The sequence below is a fragment of the Amphiprion ocellaris genome, chromosome 15 (genome assembly GCF_022539595.1).
Source record: "Amphiprion ocellaris isolate individual 3 ecotype Okinawa chromosome 15, ASM2253959v1, whole genome shotgun sequence".
NCBI classification, from domain to species: Eukaryota; Metazoa; Chordata; class Actinopteri; family Pomacentridae; genus Amphiprion; species Amphiprion ocellaris.
The window spans coordinates 18,334,297-18,345,422 of record NC_072780.1 but is presented as its reverse complement, the minus strand read 5'-3'; positions in this window follow the sequence as shown (position 1 = coordinate 18,345,422).

Below are 11,126 nucleotides of genomic sequence, written 5' to 3'. Positions count from 1 at the left end.
GCTAAAAAAAAAAAAAAAAAAAAAAATAGCAGTTTTTCACTCAAAAATAGATTTTTGTTTTCATGTAACCTCCTAATTTGAAATGTATTAATCCTCCTGTTGTCCTCATTTATGGGCACCAAAAAATATTGTTTCTTGTCTGAAAAAAATCTGCAAAAAAAATTCTCTAAATTTCAGAAAATTTACAAAACCTTCAGGAAGAAAATTCCAATAATTTCTCAAAAGTTTCCCTTAAAATTTTTATTTTTTTAAAAAAAATCCCCCAAATTTGGCAAGAAAATACTTGTAAATATTTTTGAAAAATGAGTCAAAATCTTACAAAAAAATCCTAAAAATATCTAAAGTGATTCCATGTATATCAGCAAAACTTCTAATATTTTCTTTAAGAATATTCACAAAAAAATGAACCAAAATCCAGCGAATTTCGCTGGATTTTTTTGTGAATGTTCTGAAGAAACATTTTTAACATTTCTTTTTTTCCACCAAAAAAAATGTTCAAAGATTTCCCAAAAATGTTGAAAATGTGGACCTCAGAAGTTTCACTGTGAAAATATATTTTTTTCCCCACATTTTCAAACTTTAAAATGGGTTAATTTGACCCGCAGGACAACATGAGGGTTAAACTTATTTTGAGTTTTCTTGTAAAATTCAACTCAAAACAAGATAATTTCAAGATTGTTTGACTTACCAAGATATTTAAGATGCGTTGTTTTAAAACAAGTCCCTCCATCTTGCTGAAATGTCACGTTAAGAGAATTTATCTTAAATTGAGTGGGATGAGACATTTTCACTAAAAATAAGACAAATAGACTTGGTAAGATTTTGAGTTTATGCAGTGTGGAATCCTCCATATTTCCCATCTCTCGTCCGGACAACCCTAGAAATCCACACCACACTCCCTCCAGCCATAGCGCCTGTCTTGTCTCCACCATCACGCCAGCTGCACTCCACCTCTGCCCACCTTGTCTCCTTTCACTACCACCAGAATTCCCACCTCAGTTAAGTTCCCCGCTCAGTCGCCTAGTTTAGTGCTTGTGTTTTCGTAATAGAGTATTTATAGTTTTCCTATCTAGCTGTTCGGGTGTAGTAGTGTTCCTAGTGTTTAGCGTGAGTATTAGATTCTTGCTGCTGTAATCGGCATGCCATTTGGTTCCTGTATGTAACTGTGTGTGTGTGTATGTATATATATATATATATATATATATATATATATATATATATATATATATATATATATATATATATATATATATATATATATATATATATCCAGCCACTGTGCTAAACTCACTGGCTGCAGGCCTTTTATTGGTGAGCTCTACAGGTGCTGTTAAGCAGATTATTTATCTCTACAAGAGACCCGTTTCCCTCATTCAGCTTAGCAGAAAAGATGCAAAGCTGAGCAAATGTTCTCTTGGTTCTAGCTTCATATTAAACACCAGAGCACCAGGAGCGACGCTACATCTAGAGCCCTGACTGAACCTCACACATGTGCCTTCTTATGTAACCTTGTCTATTCAGTGGCAGTGGATAATCAGTATTCATTTATTAACTGATTTTTCAAATTCTGTGGCTGGAGTATTTGTTCAATGAATAAACAATGAAGAATTATGTTTGCTTTGACATAAACTTTGGGGATCGTCCATCAGTTTACTAATGTGCACCTTTCTGGCTTTTTTTAAAAATGATGCAGATTTTTCTTCAGTTCAGAAAATAATGCAGTTTATCTGGCTATTATCTACACAAACAGAGCCGAAATAGCAGCACACGCAGAAAAAAGTCAGCTACAGCATTCCTGTCAAGTCAAATGTTTTGACAGCGAATAAACATTCACTGGAGTTTTGTGAATGTGTGTGACTCTCACTTAAAAAAAAATACTGAAGAAAAATACCTGCTGCAGTTCAAAAGTTTGGGGTCACCCAGGCAATTTCACGTTTTCCATGAAAACTCACACTTTTATTCATGTGCTAACATAATTGTACAAGGGTTTTTTAATCATCAGTTAGCCTTTCAACACCATTAACTAACACAATGTAGCATTAGAACACAGGAGCGTCTGTACCCCTATGTAGATATTCCATTAAAAAACTGCCATTTCCATCTAGAATAGTCATTTACCACATTAACAATGTCTAGAATGTATTTCTGATTCATTTAATGTTGTCTTCATTGAAAAAAAAATGCTTTTCTTTCAAAAATAAGAACATCTTCAAGAACGTTCCTCAGACTGACATCTTCCACAAGACAAATCGGAATGCAGTCTATAGCTAACTACTTCTCTGTGGCATTTGTTAGCTTGTCTTGTTTTAGTTTATCTATTTCTCCCATCCAACCAGTCTGCCGAAGCCTCTCTCCACTGTTGGGGTGAGATGTGATGACCCTCATCCCAAGTACTGATCAACGCCCAGTCCTCCTGTGATCCATGGTTTGTCTGTCTGTGTATTCAGAGCCAGTGAGCAACAGACTTTCAGAATAATAATATTAATAAAAAAACTGCCTTAACGCGCGATAAAGTAATTGTCTGCGTTAATCTCTTTTCTTGGGTTTTTAGAGCTTTGACATGCTGGGGTGGACCTCAAGTGCTCGTAACTGTTAGCCAACACCACCACCAATCCCACGGACCTCGTTGCACTCAAAAATCATTCGGGAACCAGAGGAAAGGCCATGCTGGAAAGCTGTATGGCTGCCAGAGGGATGACATAAACCAGAATTCAGTATCTGCAGAGGATAAACCCTCCCCTCCCACTGCTTTAACTCAAAAACATTATTAATTTAAATGTATCCAGTCTTAATATAGATAGATAGATAGATAGATAGATAGATAGATAGATAGATAGATAGATAGATAGATAGATAGATAGATAGATAGATAGATAGATAGATAGATAGATAGATAGATAGATAGATGAAACATATATAATTACATAATTAAAATCTAGTTCTCTAATTAAATTTCAACCACCTGCATGTACTTCAGATCCACTGACTTGCAAAGGAAGCATAAACATGAAGGTCAGCATTGACACACACACACACACACACACACACACACACACACACACACACACACACACACACACACACACAATGAGAGAGAGAGAGAGAGACATATGAAAAGGGAAGTGTTGCAAAACATCAAGTAAAGCACAATCTGAAGGTCCCAGTAACAGAAATGAAGGACACAGAGCTTGCTAATTCTAAAACACAACAGTGTGTTTACCCATCATTTACTGTGAGTACACACTGTACATCCATGTGGTCCCCCCTAAGAAGACAGTTAACATTACTGGCTATGTAAACAGTTGCAAAGAACACAACGGAAGCAGCATCTCATTTAATCTTGCACTAACCATCATGTTCACTATTTCAAATATCATTTGGAGCTTTTTGTCACATCAGCTGTAATTACTGATCATTCATAAATATCTTAAGAACAGGTCAAAAGATTATTTTTGCTCATTCGGTAAAAGAAGCATCGTTCTGTAACAACCTGCCGTGCAACCATTTCCCACTTTATTAACTTGCTGACTGAACCTTTCAGCACGTTGTTGATGGAGAAAAAAGGCACCGACTCCAGGTGCTCCTGAGCAGCCCAGAAAAGCTACTGTGCAGGTCTGTCAGAACCTACACTGTCATGGAAACAGAAGCCCTGAAAGGGTCGATTACAGGGTTGTTCAGTAAACATTTGCACCACTTTGTACTTTTTGAATGCATCTGTTGTCAACAAACCCAATAGAGTCATCTTCTCTTTAAATGGACATGACATGATCAGTTTCAGAAATCGCATTCTGTCCAAGAAACTTTTATCATCATGTCCATGATCTAATCATAAATTTAATAAGCATCTGGTGAGAAATGTATGTGAAACTTAGGTTATTTAAGTAAATATATTGCATCGGACTCTGAATCAAATACAACCAGTATTATTTTCTGAGATCAGGCACAAATAGACATCTGCCATCTTGGCATCTCAAGAATAAGAATCAGGTTTGTTTTTTTTTTTTTTTTATTAGATTATATAAAATGTATGATATTCAAACATGCAGTGGAGGGAAGTTGTTTACACCACTCAGCTTCAGTCTTCAAGGCCTCATTCATGCCATATCTGAAGATGAGGGAGCATCACATGGAGAAAAGGCTGAAGAACTGGGAGCACAGGGAGGTTGCAGCTGTGATTATGTGATCCTGCTTGAATGTGCCTATCCAACTATACAGCTCAAATGTGATTACATCAAGAAGCTATTTCTGACTGAACATACTGATATGTAATATTGTACTATATATATATATATATATATATATATATATATATATATATATATATATATATATATATATATATATATATATATATATATATATATATATATATATATATATATATATATATATATATATATATATATATATACACATCTTGTCATACTGCAATGTTCTGCTGGGAAACCATGAGTCCTACAGGTCAAGCAATTCCCCAACACCAAAGGGATAGACATGGTTAGCAACAATACTCAGGTAGGCTGTGGCGTTCAAACGATGATCAGTTGGTACTAAGGGGCCCAAAGTGTGGCAAGAAAATATCCCCCACTCCATTTAGAAAAAGCACATACATATATAGATCTGTTGTGTACGACTAGATGCTGATATCTATTCTTGCATACATGAGACACCTACTAAAACTCTGTAGGATGGTCAAGTGGGTGAGGGCATCCTCTGGGTTACCAAGTGGGTGCCCTCTTTCCTAGGTGTTTTGCTACTAGGCCTACGACACCTCCAGAGGGTTCAGCGGTTAGTCCCAGCATCCCAGGTTCACCCCCTAGATGCCTTCTACTTCCCTGAAGGCCCGGGTGGAATCCTTTCTCCTCATCCACAGTCACTGACTTGCCTTTTCAGCAGCTCTGGAGAGGTCCTTGATCGCCTGCCGGTGGGCCTTGACATCCACTCCCATCTCCCGGAGAAGCCTGGATGTCGAAGTTCCTACGAACTCTCTGCAGCTTACTTCAACTGGTTGGACCCTCACCTTCCAGCCTTGCACTCGTAGGCCTCCTCTACTGAGCTCTCACAGGGCACTGTGAGCTCGACAATGTAAATGTGCCTAAGCGAAGCTGACCATAGCACCTGGTCTGGTTGCAGGTTTGTGGATATGATCTCAGGTGGGAAGCAGAGCTTTTGGTCCAAGTCCAGCAGCATCTTCTAAGCCCCTCTCAGTTGCCCAAGATCTGGTCTCAAGGTGGCAAGACAGGCTCGACCCTCATCCTTCCGGACAAATGGAAAAATGCGCACTATGTCATTTCAATATATGCTCCATTTATGTTTTATCCTAAATAAAAAAATGTGATGATATGTTCATGTAGCAACACATAAAAACAGTAATATATAGTAATGTAATATATGTAGCTAGTATGTCAGTCCCCATTATAGGGACATACTGTATAGAGAGGCACATTTAAAAATAAACAAAAAATATTGGTTTGGTCCTTTTATTTATGTGACACTATGTATAACACATTCTGTGTAACATCGGTGTTACGATCCAACCTCTAGGGGTTGGCTGGATGCAACAAAACAACCAGAGTGTTAATGGTTAAGGTAGATGAATTTATTGCTTAGTAGCAAATGGAACATGAGTGATAATAAAGAACACAAGACTGGTGAGTGTTGCTAAATCAAAGAACAGAATATAACAGAATGATGGCTAACAGGGTTTCTAAACTATCTAAACACAAACAAAGTAACTAAACTCCCTAGCCAAACATAAGTACATCAGCAACATCCACCACAAGTAATAAAAACTAATACAATCGTGCAAAAATGACCTAAAAACTGGTGCCTCACACTCACTGATTACACAGTTCACAAAGACTCTAAATACCGAATGGCCTCTCCACTAAGCTGGCGGACTGCTAACTGGAGCCTCAGTCTCCAATGAGGCTGTAGGCTCCACACCAAATTAGCAGCCGCCAGCAGAAGCCTGAAGTGTCTGTAGTACCCACCACAACTATCTACAGACTAAAACACATCACAGGAATACAAACAATATGCCACTCTCATAAAGGCACCAGGGCAGACTTTCAAGAATATAGTCTGCAGGTGTGGTGATGGCTGTCTTTGGTTGGTTAGAGGTGGAGGGGAGCTGGAGGGTGGCCCAATCAGGAAGGTTGGGAGGCGGGGAGAACAAGGCTGCAGTGCAGGTCGTCTACTCAGGAGTCATCAGTTGGAATGGCTGGCAGCTGGGGTTCCAGAGAGACTCTGAAACCAGCCACAGCTGAACTCACACATGCAATCTCCCCTCACAAACGCCTAACAGGACACAACCCCAGAAACCAGGCGGCACACAAATAACGGTGGCCGTAACAATCGGAGTGATAAATCCCATATTTGCAAGCAAAATATTTCCCTATTTATGTCACATACAGCAAATTGTCAGGTAAAGCAGCATCCACAGACAGGTGACAAATGAAAGGAAAAACCAGCATAAAGTGTCTTTTGGAAGTGTTCAATCACCACATGCAACTTGGGATTGATTTTCTTTGGAACACTCCTGAAGAGATGAACACCATTCTTCAAAAAGATATTCCCATATTTGGTGTTTTGATAACAGTGGAGAGTGCTGTCTCTTCAAACCACTGAGTGACCCTCATGCCAGGTGGATGGTGAGCATTGCTACTTTTTTTTTGACAGTCTTATCATGTTCTGCACTGACTTTCTCAGCCAGACTTGCTCTTCTATGTTTTATTACTTTTTACTGTAATTCACAACCTTCAGCATCATCATATGTGCAAAGTTAACAACAGTTTCAACCATATTCAGCAATGTCTGTCCCATAGATCTAAATGCAGATGTCACTTTACCTACTGTGGTTTAGTCACTTTGTGACCGAACCTCCTGCCATCTGTGGCCCAATAATGAACCCTCTTCACCTATACATTTTCTTCTTGTCATCTCGAGAAAGAATAAGAATCAACTGTCACACACGATGCATGATTGGAATTTAAATGTACCATGAAGTTCATGTCTGTGGTAGCATCTCTATGTATTCTATTTCTCTATTCACTGGTTGCCTTCCAAATTGCATACTTGTTCCTTTAAGTACATACTTTTTCATGCAGTATGCATACAACTTGGACATGTACTTTGTCATCATACTGTGGTTTATAGCCTGCATTGAACGCCACAGCCTGCAATGCGAAAATGAGCTGTCATCTGTTAATACTAGTGCGCGACACTCTGATGTATGTGATGCATATGAGGAGGAGATTTTGGGCCAGAAAAGTCTGTTGGTTTGCAGATTGGAAAATGAGGCATAATATATATTGGGACATACAAACTTTTGATTATACAGTACGGTAGTACGGATATTGAAACAGGGCCATTAATTCAGATTTGTGCTTTAATTTGCCACCTGAATGCATGCGTCATTATTTCCCATATGGGTTATTAATAGTGTATTTTTTTCTGCATTATTAATCTATTTACAGATGATCCTAGATTTCAGGGATCCAGGGATTTCCACAGACCTGAAAACTGTGGTCTTTAGAGCTGGCTGAGCTCAGCAAACTGTCGCATAGCTCTAGTTTAACATTTAATGGACAAATATGAGTACGGGATTTATCTTCTATCTATTCTATCTTTGCTTTTTCAAGAAGATTACATCAATATTATGTTTATGCAACCAGTAATAAGACATTGATTCTTCAGGCCTTTTTCTTGCGTCTGAGTCTTGTTCATACTATATAACAGTTACATAAGAGATAGTTCAGCTGTTGTCCTGACTTGCTGAGTTTGAATGATTTGCTTCTGTGTTGTGTGTTGCTGTGGTACTGTGTATCTTTCTCTTTCATCTGTAAACCACATAAAGCGAGCACCATGGGGAGTGAATCCACTTGATGTTGTAACAGTTTTATTGATTGCTCAGGGGGAAAAAGAAGAACCATGTTGCAAAAGATCAACATAATGATGCAAAGTGGACCCTGCATTTAATTACTTGGGATCGTCTGTTTGATTTGCGTCTCTTTGAAGGGATCCATTAAGTCGTCTTTTTGGGACTGTAGCAGAATAATTAGGACAGCCAACGCCGACGCTGAATGGATGTTTGCTGCTGAAGAGCTTTCAGGTAGAAAGCCTTGGAGTAAACAGGCATCTGTTAAGTCTTTAGTGTGAGGCATGTATTAATATGACATGAAACATAAACAGGGAAGAAGAAAGAGTCGGTGCATGTTCTTCTTTGGGCAGCAGCCAGAACAGATGCAACATGACTCATCAGTAGCCATTTTGAAAAGAGGCAAAATACTACTTCAGCTGCCTGTAGTGGAATGATGATCCACATGGGGGCAGAATGTGGTCATATACCACAGGTTTTTAAGGAAACTATTATGTTGATAAGAGGTCTCAGAAACTCATTTAGCAAATATGATACAAATGGTTACACAGTGTGCCTATTTTTTTTAAAAAATCAGTATTTTTACAGATTTTACAGAAAAGAGGAGAATATTATAAATATGTAATGGAGTGGAATTTCATAGCAAACAAAAACTTCCCTTGTTTTAAAATGAAAATCTCCCCTTGTTCCCAAAATCGTTGCGCTGACAACGTAATTTCTGCATCAAACTTTTTAGGCTTGCAAGTGAATCACAACTCATATTACCATGACAGCAAATGTATCGGTTTCAAGGATCAAATCACAACTCCCATTAGTTTCTGATTGTGAGCAGCCGCAGGATGCAAATGACAAATTCCCAGGCTCTCTGGCGCTGCTGGACTCCAGTTGAATCAATGTGTTTCCATGTGCTAAGGCTGAAACATACTTATTCAAGCATACTGAGGAGCAGTGATTCACAATCCTGTGAAGTCAGAGGAGAATGAGAGGAAGTGATTCAGGGATAATTCAGCTGTCAGCAGTAGGTATAATCCTGCCACTGGTCACACATTTCAGGTGGTTTTATTCTGCCTTTAGCTATCTACGTGTTATCGTTTTCAAAATCTCCTTCGTTACAGGAAACTACAACAGCAACCTCCGGGTACAAACCTTCCACACTGAAAATGTCAAGTTTAGCCAAAGTTTGTTTGGTGAAATAAAGCAGCCCTGACAGTTTTTCTCAGTGAATTCTTCAGTTTATAGGTAGTGCTCACCTGCTGTATACAGATGCTCAACCAGTACAATTCCCCTGTTGCTATTTTGAGGGAACATCATGGGTGCATCCTGTTCTTTGCCCCACCCAAGATGGTTATGAAGGATTTCGAGAAAAACAAATACATCAGAGCCTGTTCCCCCCTAGAGTGATGATGAGGTGCACTCAGACCATTCTACACAACGCTGTCAGTGCTGGAGAATGTTCTGGCCGTGCAAGACTGCAGGTACTAACAAACAACCGAAGCAAATCCCACCTTAAACTGTATTTGATTTAAACCTATGATAAAACTTGTGAATTCTGACCAAATTCCTCTGTCTGCAGTAGGGCTGGACCCGAATATCTGAATATCCGAGTATTCGGCCATTGTGTTGGTATCCGAATATTAATTTTAAGATCCATATACTCAGAATACGCCCCCCATTTTTGGACATTGATGTAAGACACACAACATCCTGCTGAGAAAGGCCTGTAAAGCTTTTAGCTATAAATATTGTTATCTGATGTCATTTTGGTCCACTGTGCTACTGAATCAAAGGCCCTTTTAGACATCCTGGTTAATGGCCTCACATAACCCACCAGAGTAGTGCTGATCAATGTTTCCATAGTCAATATTATCAGATGTGTGGAAGAGCAATAAAGTACCACAAAGTTCCAAAGGGCCTGATCCTCCAGGGGGGAACTCTGATGGCAAAGAGTGGTACAGTGATTGATCATCTCCCATGATGCCACTCAGCTGTGAAGAGGCGAGTAGTAATGTCAGTCTTTCATCTGGATGTATTCGTTTCCCACCTGTCTGCTCCCACTATCGTCCCACTGCTTCATAACAGTCCATCTCTGCCTGGTCCCTCCAGACAGCAGCAGCCCACACTTCAGACTGAAGCAGACGATGAGGAATCCTCTGTGGAAATAAATGCCGTGTTTACGAGTAATGGAATAGGAGTGAATTGCTTCCTCATGAATACATTTATAAAGAGCAGAGTATCTTTTTTACTCCCTAGTAACTCTTTCCTTTTTGCAATTCGTTTCTTTAAGTGGGCAAATAAAGATAAAAGAAAGTGAATCTCAAATATTCCTGGCAGGACAACTTTACATAAGTCATGATGGAGATACGAGTCATGAAGACAGTTTAATAGGTCCACCTCAGGCTTTGCAATTCCTTTACAGCAGCTGTTCCCCTAACTTTCTGTGGTCTACTTTATCAAAAAGTTTTTTTCTTTTGCTTCAGGGTGACAGTGCTGACCACCGAGATCCTGATGTTCTATTGGTTTGTGTAGCTTATGTCTTCCCCTCACTTTTACATGGGCTTACTCGTATATACCCCCACTGCCAGATATAGAAGTTAAAGGAGTATATCGTGGATTTAGCATAGCGCTTCCACAAAGTCAGGGCATTATAGAAATAGAGATTAGAAAAGGATGGGTCCAAATCAAAGCAGCAGAGGCCACAATATTCTGCCTTTTGGGCCTCCTTGTTTCCCCTAATGGTAACATTTTTTTTAAACTCCATACCTGGTAAACACCAGGGTTTCCCATGTGTTTTAGGGCACTCCAAAGCAGGAACAGGCCCTGTAGAACCTCTTTCAAGGAGAAACCAGTACCTACTGCAGGATAGGTAGTTCTGAAATTCTCTGAAATACCTGCTGAGCTGGTCTTGAACTGAACTAGACCAGTGTTGGTTGGTTTAACTCTGAGAGGACAATAAGCACCATTTTTCTGCCCTCTGAATGTCCTCATTGAGCAGCAGTCGCCTCACCATTAACAATGTAAAATCACCTGATCTAGTAGGTTAACATAGCAAACCTCCATTATCCAATTTCCTATGTATTTATACAACAGCTGGTTCTTCCAATGCGTACCCAGAATCAAACCTGATCATATGTGGGGTCATGCATTGTTACTGGCTTTTCCCAGTGCCAGAATTCCTGATTAGAATCAAGAGTTCATAAAAAGTTAGTATCATGAACACCCATGCACAGATTTTTCTAAAAGTGATGCA